General features: G+C 42.9%; 1 protein-coding gene across 1 annotated transcript in view; it reads left to right on the top strand.

The window, feature by feature from the left end:
• Positions 1-933: 933 nt before the first annotated feature.
• SPTBN1 (spectrin, beta, non-erythrocytic 1) overlaps positions 934-13,126 on the top strand; it is a 276,936-nt gene continuing 264,743 nt past the window's right edge. The window contains exon 1 of the mRNA XM_006873535.1: positions 934-1,125. The gene's annotated coding sequence lies outside the window, so the exon portion shown is untranslated. The remainder of the gene's footprint in view (positions 1,126-13,126) is intronic.

The following is a 13,126-nucleotide window of genomic DNA, read 5'->3' as shown; positions in this document are numbered from 1 at the left end:
CAAACCATCCCAGCGGGCATCTATTGCATCCAGAATGACACCCAGGAGTGACTTGGGGAGGATACCAACCTCAGGTTGAAGTTGAGCCTGCGTTTGGGCTTGAGGCAGGAGTTGAATGAACCGTTTGTAGGGTTGGCTCCCAGGTATCCAGAAGGAAAAGGTGAAAAAACATTTAAGAAGGAAGATCTTGACCTCCAGGAGAAACAGCTCCCTCGCCCCCGCCCAATGGTTGCCATGGAGAGATTACCATCGCCCTATTCTAGGCTAAGCAGAACCTACAAGCTTCACCTTCCAGATCTAAAACCAACCAGCCAAATGACACCTTAAAATCTCCCTAAAACACACTCTCTCCATTGCGTTCCAAACGAAACAGGGAGGGCCAAAAGAGGCTGCACAGTTACATAGAAAATTAGACTGCCCCTTTCCATTGCGATAATCGAATTAGCCTCAAATTAAACGTGAAATTGGCTCTAGCCGGCTATGGGGACAAAGCCCCCATTGTCCCTTTGCTCAGGGAGCGCCCGCAGTGGTGCCCAGCCAGCGCAGGACAGCCCTTGCAGCTGAGAGCGAGGTCGGGGAAGGGCCGGGAAGAGCCTCGGTTGAGGGGAGCTTGGATGCACTCTAGGCTGGGCTCTTGCGCCTGATAGGCGGTGGGTGGGAGGTTGCAGGGCTCCAGGCAGGCGCCAAGGACAGGAGAGAGGGAGGGACCTAGAGTGGGGAGGGAGGGAGCTGAAGCCGAGGCGAACAGTGTGCGGGAGGGAGTGTGTGTACGCGCCTGTATGCGCGCGCCCGGACTCCCGCGCGGCTCCCTTTCCCCGCCCCTGGCCCCCTCCCTACCGGCTCCCTCCTCTTTCCTTTACTCCTCCCCACCCCTCCTCTCGTCCAGCCCCCGGAATCAGTGCAGCTGTTGCCGTGCAGGCTGCGGATTCCTCCAGTCCCTCCCTCCGCCGCCTCTCCGCTCGGAGCGAGCGCGCAACCCAGCGCAGCAGCGCCCACTGGTCCCGTCCTGTGAACCCCGGCCCCAGCCGCGGACAGCACCGCGGAGTCGTCTCCCGGCCCACCGGCCCGGCCGCCGAGGAGCGGGAGGAGGACGGGACCTCGGCTCCCCTACCCCATCCCCGGGAGGTAGGTAAGGGGCCCGAAGTAGGAAGATGCCAACTCACTGGAGCTGTCTCCCAAGCGGGCTCCGGGAAGGAGGAGGGGTGAGGGCCCGGGCCGGTAGGACTCGTGTCCTGCGCCCGGGAGAGCGGCGTGGGGGCAGGGAGGCCGCAGAGCCAGGGCGGGGGCGGCGCGGGGACTCAGGGACTCAAATGTGTGTTATTATTATTCGTGTTATTTGGGGTGGAGGGTCGAGGACCTCGGCTTCTCAGGGAGGCATCTACAGACTCGCCTGTGCGCATCGCGGCTGCTAGCTTCATTCTGGATGCAGAAGCGCTGATTCCTCTTCTGCCTCCGCCGCCTCTTCCCTCCAGCCGAGCGCAATGACTCCTGGAGCGGGGGTGGGTGCAGAGTAGGCAACTGGGAGGGTATATTTTCGGGTGCCCCACCCCACCCCCACCGGTGGGAAGCGGGGTGGCAGTGACAGGCTAGGCGCTACGCGTAACGGTACCCGGGATGCGGCCAGGCGTGGTCCGGACTGCCCCGCGCTGCTGTTGAGCCCTAGGCAGCAGCCCTGCGCCTCCCCCCCCTCCTTCCAGCGCCTGGCCCCCGCCCTCTGCTGTTCCCACTCTCTCAGGGCTGGGCGGGAGCAGCTTCAGGGCGCCGATCTGCCGCTGTGCCCGCCTTTGGGCTCCTGCCACCCTGGTCTTCAACAGGTTTGTACTCGCGTGGGGACCCTCCAGGCCTGCCTTGGGTTGGTGGGCTAGAAACCTGTCACATACCTCACATTCTTGCTCACCTTTTAGGCGAGCCATTCCTTTGTTTTTGTGATAAGAAAGATGCCATCAAATTGGGAGGGGGCTCAAAGAGGGATCAATACACAAACCGCGTCCATTATTTTCCAATCTGAAGTCAGACGAGATAATGAGTGAGAAGACAGCGAGTGTGGGGGTGCTTTGGCAGGGGAGAAAAATGGCTTCGGCGGGGTTTATTTGGTAGGGATGTGCCTTTTTGGCAAGATGGATGGCTCACGGTGTCCTCGCGGTGATGCAGCACAATGCAGCAGAATCGCAGCCTCCCCTGGTTCTCACTGGCGGGGCTTGGCACTGCCACTCACGCCTGCGGCCCCCGCCCGGCCCCACCCAGGTCCCGGGCTGCCCTTGGCCGGGCCTGGGAACTGCGTCTATCTTTTCATTCTGCTTCAGCACTGTGTGGTGTCAGAAGGACCAGGTCATCTAGATGTAATGGGGAGAGAGTCTACCTTTTCAGGGTGATCCCCGCCTACCTTTCCTGTTGGACTCTGATCAGAGGTTGGGGCGCCTTGCGGTGCAAATGCGGGCTGAGAGAGCTGGCCTGCGGCTGTGGACGGAATCTGATCTTGAACGTCTTGGGGACTGGAGCCTTAGGGAGGGGCTGCAGGAAGGATTGATACGAGTGGTGTGCGGAGGCAACGTTGCAGTCAGTGTTGGGAGTCGCAGCGATTTTCTGTGGATTACCCATAATCTTTAACCACAACCCAATGTGCATGGATTTCTTCATTTGTGAAAGTTGATGCTTATTAATTGGACCTTCACAGCTATGACATTATAACACCTAACCCGTCTTTGGTTAGTACTGTGAGCTTTTCCTATAGAAAATATTTTAAAATGAAATAATCGATATATATATATTTGTTCTTACATCCCTGAGACTTTTATTAAAATAATAGCATTCAGTAGCTTGTTTTAAAGGGTAACATTTACTTTGATGGCTAGTAAATCACTCCATTAATCTGTGTTTGTTTTGATTGTTTGCTTTTTCTGTTAAATCAAGTGCAATTACATGTTGGAATTCTTCACTAATGGTAAATTAGTATTCAGAGTTCTATTGATTTAGAAACCCAATTTAAGTCTCCAGGCTTGCTTAGTGGAACTATGATGGCAAGGGACCGCATTTATGTTTATGGTTTTGGGATTGTTTTATCTTTTTTTGCTGAATGTAAAGGCGGAGGAGGTTCAGAAAGGCAAACCACCAAGGCCTGTGACTGGTATATATATATATATGTATATACACCAGTGCTAAGTTTGCTAATGTTATCTGCTTAGGCTCAGCTAGTATACATAAATTTCCCTTCTAAATGCCATTTCTGTAATTCAGTTATTTTGAGTGGGATGGCAAATGGCAGACATTTCAAATGTCAACCCATGCTCCTCTAAAAATGTAAGTGAAAAGGGAAATTTCAGTGTGCTTGCTGTTAGGGAAGGTCAGACTTTGAAAGCCAAGGGCGTGACTTCTCTTTTATTTTTGAAATCTCTGATGAATTCAATCTACTGGCCTCAGAGTTTATGTGACTTTGCAGAGTAGAACTAAATGTAAACTGTGTAGCTTATATGCATTTTTTGTTTGTTTGTTTCTCTAATAGAGACAGGTCTCTTAAAATACGGAACTTTTATGGATTTAGGTTTCATCGTTGTACTAGTTACGTAAAACTGTATTTCATAAAGATGATTGTGAGTGTTGTTTCTAGGATTATCCAGATATTTTGGACTGTGTTGATGTGACAGGAGGTTTAGCTGTTCTGATTTGCACACCAGGTGCAGAATTCTGCTGGATTTGTATCCCGGTAGCTCTCCTGAGTGAGTGACAAAAGCTTTCATCTGAGAGAATAAGTGTTGGGCCAGTAAGGAACTGCTATCAGTTGGTTGTCTCCTGCTGTTCTGGCTTTCTGAGCATCTCTGGGGTGAGACTAGTAACAACTGATGATGATGCTGTAGGAGCAGGTGGGAAGACCTCACTCACAACAAACACATCAGGAGAAAAGACTTGGCATGGCATGGCAGAGGTTCCTGAAGAGTTTGTGTGAGTGGTTACTTTGTCTTGATGTAAGAAAGTATGACTACGTTTTGAGATGGAATGGTTTTACTACAGACATGATGAGTAGAAATCATTCGATGTGTTTTTTAGTGAAATAGTTTTAGGGTTTCTGTTTTAAGAGCATATTCTTAGAATTTTAAAGCTCTTTTATATGCGTGTGTGTTTTGTTTCTGGTTTTTTACATGTAGCAATGTGATGCTCCTTTAATTATGTGGGTCCTGACCAACATCTGCATTATAATCAGGCTTTAATTAATGTTCTGTGGATTTCCTTAGGGTAGCCTTGGTTTCTTCATGTGTGACTATTGGAAATATAAACCATTCTTTTTTTTTTTCAAGTTTTTATTGTGGATTGAGTGGAAGTTTACAGGGCACATCATCAGTTTTGCATTCAGCAAATCATACAACTTATTTCATTACAATGATTACAATCCCCTCCATGTACTATCAGTTAACAGTATTTCTCTCTATTCACTTTAGCTCTTTTTTTTTCAAAACACAAAAAAACACTCAGACATATATAATAATTTATACCACCAAAGGACATATTCTGCACGTCTGCTTCCTGGTATAAACCATTCTTCCATAAGGAAAGGGTTTATACCCTGGCTGGAAAAGCTACTTCTATAAGTCCTTGGAAGTGAGTGAAATGTCTCATGGAATTTTCTTGTAAGTTTTTGTTTTGTCCAATAACATTGTTTCTTTTAAAAAAGACCTTGCTTAGTATTCTGACTTTTCTGGTAAAAACTGTCCTCTATTTGAGTTTCCATAATGTAGCAATAACATCATCAATCCCTTTTCTACTTTGGTGGGTAAAGCTAAGAAATCCCAACTATATACACCTATGTTTCTATTTTGACACATTTCTAGATAAGGCATTTTTGAATTTTATATTGCTTCTTGACATTCATTGTGAGGTTAAAAAATCAGCAACACCTAGGAGCTTGTATAAATGCAGATTTTTTTGGCTCTACCCCAGAACTCCCCAGTCAGAATCTGTATTTTAACAAGACCACCAAAGTGAATTACATTTCATATTAAACTGAGAAGCACTCCTGTGGGTTGTTGATGTTGTTATGTGCCGCGGAGCTGGTTCTGACTCACAGTGACTCATAGTTTCTGAGGCTGTAAATCTTCACAGGAGCATAAAGCCTCATCTTTCTCCCACAGAACAGCTGGTAGTTTTGAACTGCTGACCCTGAGGATAGCAGTCCGATTTGTAACCACTACATTACTAGAGCTCCTTACTCCTGTGGGTAAGAGACCTTAATATTAAAAAAGATTCCTTCTTGTATCTTACTACAGTGTTTTGCTGACGTATATGTTTTTATTTTATTTTAGTAACTGAGTGGTGGTGGAAAAAGTGATGTACTGCAAATTATTTGTTTTATACAGAATTACTTTCTAAAGCTCTTCTTTAATCTTAAGGAAGAAGAGTTCTGTTTACTATACTTTATTTAGATTAGTCAGTTTTTTAGGTTCTTTCCTTAAACATCTCTAAGTAGGGAAGGCACTGACTTTAGAGCAGCAGAGCTGGAACCCAGGAAGCTAAATCCCTGAGCTCAGGGTCCCTTCTGCTCCTTCCACCTCCTCTAGCACTGTGCTCTCTGTTGTCAGCAATTTCTCTCTGCAGATTCATTTTATCCTTCTCTTCTAGTCCATTCTCTTTATTTTCAATTGTGGTGAAAATATACATACTAAAATATTCATCATATTTACAGTTAAAAATTCCACATGTACTATTATTCCATGACACTGAAACAGTTTTTCATGTTACACTACCACAATTGCGGAATCCTGGTGTGGCACTGTAGGATAACCACAAAGTTAGCAGTTCAAACCCACCAGCTTCTCCTCAGAGACCCTATACAGAACTGATTCAATGGCACTTTAGCAACAACTACCATTGTTACTGTCCTTTCCCAAAAGGTTCCAACACCATTAACATAATGTAAATATCCTGTCCTTTCTTTTCTAAGCTGTTTTTCTTAGCAATTTGTTGTTAAGTGCCTTAGAGTCAGTTCTGACTCATAGTGACCCTGTACAGGGTTTCCAAGGCTGGAAATCTTTACGGGAACAGAACGCCTCATCTTTCTCCCGCAGAGCAGCTGGTAGTTTCGAACTGCTGACCTTGCAGCTCGCAGCCCGATTCATAACCACTACGCTACCAGAGCTCCTTCTTGGGAACACCTTATAAATTCAGGTTTCTGTCCTTGAAACTAATGTAGTTCCATTTCTTTGTAAATAGTTGTATTTACTAATAAACATATTAATGTTCTTTCTTTGCTGCTAGTCTTTAGAGGGTGGTTACAACTTGGGCTGCTAATCTCAAGGTTCAAAACTACCAGCCATTCTGTGGAAGGAAGATGAGGTTTTCTGCTCTTAATAAAGATTTACAGCCTAGCAAACCCTATACAGGGTCTCCGTAAGTCAGAACTGACTCCACAGCATACCACCACCACCACCAATTCAGTGACATTGATTGTTGTTGTTAGGTGCCATAGAATCAGTACCGACCCATAGCGACCTTATGCACAGCAGAACGAAACACTGCCTGATCCTGGGCCAACCTCACTACTGTTGCCACGCTTGAGTCCATCAGTGCTGCCACTTGGCCAATCCATCTCATTGGGGGTCTTCCTCTTTTTCTCAGACTCTCCACCGTACCAAACATGATATCCATCTCCAGCGACTGGTCCCTCCTGACAATATATCTAAATATGAGAAATGAAGTTTGGCCATCTTGGCCTCTAAGGAGCACTCTGGCTGCACTTCTTCCAAAATGGATCTTTTGGTTCTTTTGGCAGCCCATGGCACTTTCAATATTCTCCTCTAACACCATAATTCACAAACATCAATTCTTCTATAGTCTTCCTTACTCACTGTCCAGCTTCCACATGCATATGAGGTTATTGAAAATACCATGTCTTGGGTCAGGCACACCTTAGTCCTCAAGCTGACAGCTTTGCTCTTCAACACTTTAAAAAGGCCTTGTGTAGCAGATTTGCCTAATGCAATAAGTCGTTTGATTTCTTGACTGCTGCTTCCGTGCGTGTTGATAGTTGATCCAAGGAGAATGAAGTCCTTGACAACTTCAGTGTTTTCTCTGTTGATAAGAATGTTTTTTTGTTGGTCCAGTGGTGAGGATTTTTGTTTTCTTGACATTGAGATGTAATCCATACTGAAGGCTGTGCTCTTTGATCTTCATCAGTAAATGTTTTAAGTCCTCTTCACTTTCAATAAGCAAGGTTGTATCATCTGCATATTACAGGTTGTTTAATGAGTCTTCCTCTAATCCTGATGCCACATTTTTCTTCATATAACCCAGCTTCTCGGATTATTTGCTCAGCATACAGGTTGAATAACTATGGTGAAAGAATACAACCTTGTCGCACACCTTTCTTAATTTTCAAACATTCAGTGTTCCCACGTTCTATTCAAACAACTGCCTCTTGGTCCAGGTACAGATTCCTCATGAGCACAATTAAGTGTTCTGGAATACTCATACTTCGCAATGTTGTCCATAGCTTGACATGAGCCACACAATTGAAAGCCTTTGCGTAGTCAGTAAAGCACAGGTAAACATCTTTCTGATAGTCTCTGCTTTCAGCCAAGATCCATCGGACATCAATGATTTCCCTCGTTCCCCAGCCTCTTCTGAATCCGGCTTGAACCTCTGGAATTTCTCTGTCAATGTATGATTGTAGCCGTTTTTGTATTACCTTTAGCAAAACTTTGCTCGCTTGAGATATCAAAGAGATTATCCGATGATGTCCGCATTCCATCGTTGGGTCACCTCTCTTTGGAATGGGCACAAATATGATCTCTTCCAATCAGTCGGCTAGATAGTTGTCTTCCAAATTTCTTGGCATAGATGAGTGAGTGCCTCCTGTGCCGCCTCACTTTATTGAAAGATTTCAATTTTTATTCCATCAATTCCTGGTGCCTTGTTCTTTGCCAGTTCCTTCAATTGATTGACATTGATTATATTCTTCAAATTATGCAACAATTATTCTTATCCTTTACCAAATTATTTTACCACTGTTATCATAAACTTAGCGTCCCCTAATCAAAAACTTTCCCCTTGTAGTATTATTTTTTTTATTTGGTAAATAATTATTAGATGGCTTCTCTTGCCAGGACTTGATGTTAGGTTAGGATGATAGTGGTGTTGGCTTGCTTAAAGTTGAATAAGAATTAGTTTCTGAACCCAAGAACTATGTACTTTAGCATATACAGTATATTCTAAATACTTTACACAGAAGGTAAAAGACATTTTACTGACCAGGTGTCGGATTCCAGCAAGTTATTAATTTTCTGATCTCAGATCTAAATATATTAAATGAAAGACTCGATGAAAACATAATGGGAGTGGGGAGGGAGGGACTACAAAGGCAAGAAGTAACTGGCTTACCAGCCTTCAAGAGGGAACCTAGAGCTAGGGGTCATGGAGGAAGGCAGAATCACCAGTGAGTAACTATCCAATTTGTCTAGGTGGAGCTGATGAAATGAAATGCAGATGGGTAACGTGCAATACTGTAGTGATTAATAGTTATCAAGACGGATTGTGAGTGTTGGAAATGCAAGGGTAGATGTTTTGTAGCAAGGAAGAGAGCGATTATTTCTCCAGTCTAGGAGCGGAGATCTCTGGGACCACCAACAGATAAGAGCTGAGAACGGGACCCCACCCAGAGAACCGGGGATGCCTGAGATGGAGACAGAAATGATAATAAGGAGGGATGAAGCGGCTGGGGACTTTGGATCCAGAGACGGAGAGGAACTGTGGGCCGAAGACTGAGGGGGGAGGGGGGAGGGCAGAGCACGGGCTTCTAGGATATGCCCTTTGGTTGGAAGACAAGTCATGGAGGGGATTGGAACCATGGCAATTTAATGATATATGATGGAATGAATATGGAACTGAGGTTCTCTCATGTAAACTATCATATAATTCACAATAAAACATTAAAAAAAATAATAATGGGAGTTAAAGCATGGCATAGTGGGCACCAATCACCAGTCTCTGACAGACATTGAGTATAAATCATGGCACTGTTTCCACTGAGCTGAGGTAGACCTCAGTAGCATTCTTAATGGAGTACTGTTGTGGCACTGTAGCATAAGCACTGGACTGCTAACTGCAGGGTTGGCAGTTCAAACCCACCAGCTCCTCCTTGGAAACCCTATACTGGGTTGCCATGAGTTGGAACTGACTCAACGGCAATTGACAACCAACAGCAACAGTGTTGTTAATATAGTGCTCTAGATAGTAGCTACCAGGTGATCCGATCTGGTATTCAGTTTTTAGGCTTCCATCTCGCTCTACAATTCTGTGTTTATAAGTGTCTGAGTAACACAAAAAAGTAAGTAATTCTTCAACAGTGTACAGAATGCAATGAAACAGGAAGACACTAAAGCAAGGAGACAAAGAGGTCATTATGGATATCCAGAGGTTAAGGAAGCAAGTAATAGTGGTCTCCAAGAGAATGAGAAGAAATTTAGAGATAGGGGAAAAGTGAAGACCCAATCCTGTGCATGGTATATCATAAGCCACTAATTATTTGCAGAGAGAATGGAATAGTGAGTAGGTTAAGAGTTTAAAGTGATGAAGATTTCATTCCAATGATGTTAAAGAACATGGACGGTAATGACAGAAATAGACAAGACAAGGAAAAGTGTGGCTGTGTGGTTGAGAAGAAAATCAGTGTTGAATTTGAGATTCCACAGAACCCTTGTTTTTGTGAGGTGCCATTAAGTCAATACTGACTCATAGTGACCTTATGTACAACAGAATGAAACACTGCCCGGTCCTGTGCCAATCTCACAATTGTTGCTACACTTGAGCCCATTGCTGCTGCCACTGTGCAGAATCGTTAGTAGAAAGTATCTTCAAGATATTGGAGGCAGTACATATGTATTAGTGAGACTGATTGGGAGACAATTCAATATAGGGGTTCCTGAGATGAGACTCTGGAGTTGTACAACCTGGTCACTCTGCTCTTTAGCTAAGTTACCTCAGGCAGGCTACCTTGACTGTCTTTGTACCTCAACTTCTTCAAGTGGTAAAATGGTGATGATGACAGTATCCATCACATTGAGCTAGATGAGGTCATCCAGTGTCCATCAGAATAAATTTTAATTATCATGAAGTGGAACTTTTGCTTAGTGTATCTAAATTTAGTGCTTTTTTTCAGATCATATTTAAATATAAATTTAAAAAGACACATTCCAAAAATAAACCAATCGTTCTGATAATAAGTAATGGCAATTTTAGTCTATATTAAGCTTGCACAGGGTATCATGTCAAAATAATGGGCAAGATTAAACATAATTGTTTATGTAATACAAGAAAGCATTAAAAAATAAAATATTTACGAGAAAGGGTATGAACAAGTAGTTTATAAGTGAAGAAATCAGAGGGACCAGTGACAGTTAAATTTTTCAAACTCACCAGTTATGTAAGATGCAAATTTGAACAAAGAGATTAAATTACCTACCTTAATTCTTAGGTTGATAATGCTTTCTGGACTGCTGAGATGAGAGCTCTGCTGTAACTTGTTGGGATAGTATTTGGATTAATACACATTTAGCGGAAAACAGGTTGTATCTACAATAGAAGCCATAAGTGTTTATACCTTAAATATACAACTGGAATCCCACTTGTAACTTTCTAAACTGAGAAATAATTAGAAGTAAGGACAGGGTTTTAAAATAGATATTTTCTTGTCAATGTTAACAGTGAAAATATATTTTCTAATGGGGGCAAGTTAAATTAAGGCACAATCATGGGATGGAATACAAGGCAGTTCTTGAAATAATGAGTAGGAAGATTATTTCCAAAATGGGAAAATGTAAACAATATGAAATTCAATGGGAAACTTGGTATGCAGAACTGTGTAACACTGTATAACCTCAATTTTTTATGTTAAGTAAAAGACTGGCAGGAAATACGCCTGAAATGTTAATGGTTTGCTTTGGATGGTGGGATGTTGGGTGATTTCCTTTCTTGTATAAAAGGAAATTCCTATGCCTTAATGTTTCTCATTTTTGGCACTGAAATATTTCATAATTACAGATGAGTACAGGATTCTTTTCATAATCAAAAAGTAATCAACACTTTAAAATTTTAACAAATTTAAAGTAAAAAATACTGTCGCTGAATAGTATGTGTACGAATTATTAAATGGGAAACCTGTTTTGCTGTGTATACTTTCACCAAAAATACAACAATATGTTAAATAAAAACAAATATGGCCACTTTTAGAACATTGTTAAGGGTTGTTGTTGTTTAGTGCCATCGAGTCAATTCTGACTCATAGAGACCCTATTTAGAGTTTTCGAGGAGTAGCTGGTGAATTTGAACCAACAACCTTGTTGTCCAGTACTTATACTACAGCACCACAACCAAGAGGTTGTTGTTGTTAGGTGCCATCAAGTCGGTACCGAATCATAGCATCCTTATACACAGCAGAACGAAACACTGCCCGATCCTGGGCCAACCTCACTACTGTTGCTATGCTTGAGTCCATTGATGCTGCCACTGGGCCAATCCATCTTGCTGGGGGTCTTCCTCTTTTTCTCTGACCCTCCACTTTACCAAACATGATATCCTTCTCCAGCGACTGGTCTCTCCTGACAATATGTCTGAAGTATGAGAGATGAAGTTTGGCCATCTTGGCCTCCAAGGGGCACTCTGGCTGCACTTTTTACAAAACGGATCTATTGGTTCTTTTGGCAGCCCATGGCACTTTCAATATTCGCCTTCAACACCATAACTCAAAAGCATCAATTCTTCTACAGTCTTCCTTATTCACTGTCCAGCTTTCGCATGCATATGAGGTTATTGAAAATACCATGGCTTGGGTCAGGCGTACCTTAGTCCTCAAGCTGACATCTTTGCTCTACAACACTTTAAAAAGGCCTGGTGTAGCAGATTTGCCTAATGCAATACATTGTTTGATTTCTTGACTGCAGCTTCTGTGAGTGTTGATAGTTGATCCAAGAAGAATGAATTCCTTGACAACTTCAATCTTTTCTCCATTGATAAGAATGTTGTTTATTGGTCCAGTGATGAGGAGTTTTGTTTTCTTGACATTGAGATGTAATCCATATTGAAGGCTGTGGTCTTTGATCTTTATCAGTAAATGTTTTAAGGCCTCTTCACTTTCAGCAAGCAAGGTTGTATCATCTGCACATCGCAGGTTGTTAATAATTGCGCTGTAGGATAAGCATTGGACTACTAATTGATTCAGTTCCAACTGTTAGCCACCCTATGGACGGTTTCTGAGGCTGTAAATCTCTGAAGAAACAAAAATTCTCTTCTTTGTGTGGTAAGCTCCAAATGCTGACCTTGTGGTTCACAGGCCCATGCTTATCCTCCAGAACTAAATAGGACATTTAGATAAATCCATTGCCACTGAGTCGATTCTGACCAAATGGTACTGCTCCATAGGGATCCAAGGTTTGGTAGGTTCCAACTGCTGACCTTTTGGTTGGAAGCCAGAGCCCTCATATGTACACTAGGCCTCTAGGGCTCCATAGTCCCGTGGAGTGAAATGCTAATTCACACCTTGGCATTAACATGGGTTAGTTTTCAAAGTGCAGAGGATCTGAGTTCTTTGGTATTTCTAAACTGCACATCTGACAGAGTCGTGGAATTCTGAGATACACTTGTTCTCATTTGTGGAAGCCTAAACTGCTGCTTTGGCTAATTTTGTCACCATTTAGACCATCATGTGTTGCTGGAATTTGTCAGAATGCAGATAAAATTCCAAGTGGAAATTTAAAAATAAAAACGACTCCACATTTAGATTACTTCAGTTAATTGTTTCTCAGCATTTGGTAATATTGTAGGCTAAGAGTAAGAATAATTCATTTTAATAATATTCCAATATTTGCTCTTCTATTCTTGTATGAAAGGAAGTTTTTATATAATGTTCCGTATGATATACATGAGGGGACTTTAAAAAGTTCGTGGAAAAATTCCATTATCTTTCTGTTCCATTTTTGAATCCTCATTGTGTGCATGCGTGTATCTTTGTGTATGCATATATGTGTGTGTGTGTGTGTGTGTGTGTATATATATATATATATATATATATATATATAGAGAGAGAGAGAGAGAGAGAGAGAGAGAGAGAGAGAGAGAGAGCGAGCTCTGGTATTGTAGTGGTTACAAG

The sequence above is a fragment of the Chrysochloris asiatica genome, unplaced genomic scaffold, assembly GCF_000296735.1.
Source record: "Chrysochloris asiatica unplaced genomic scaffold, ChrAsi1.0 scaffold00245, whole genome shotgun sequence".
NCBI classification, from domain to species: Eukaryota; Metazoa; Chordata; class Mammalia; order Afrosoricida; family Chrysochloridae; genus Chrysochloris; species Chrysochloris asiatica.
Note: the sequence above shows the minus strand (reverse complement) of the source record. Positions and strands in the feature narration are given on the sequence as shown.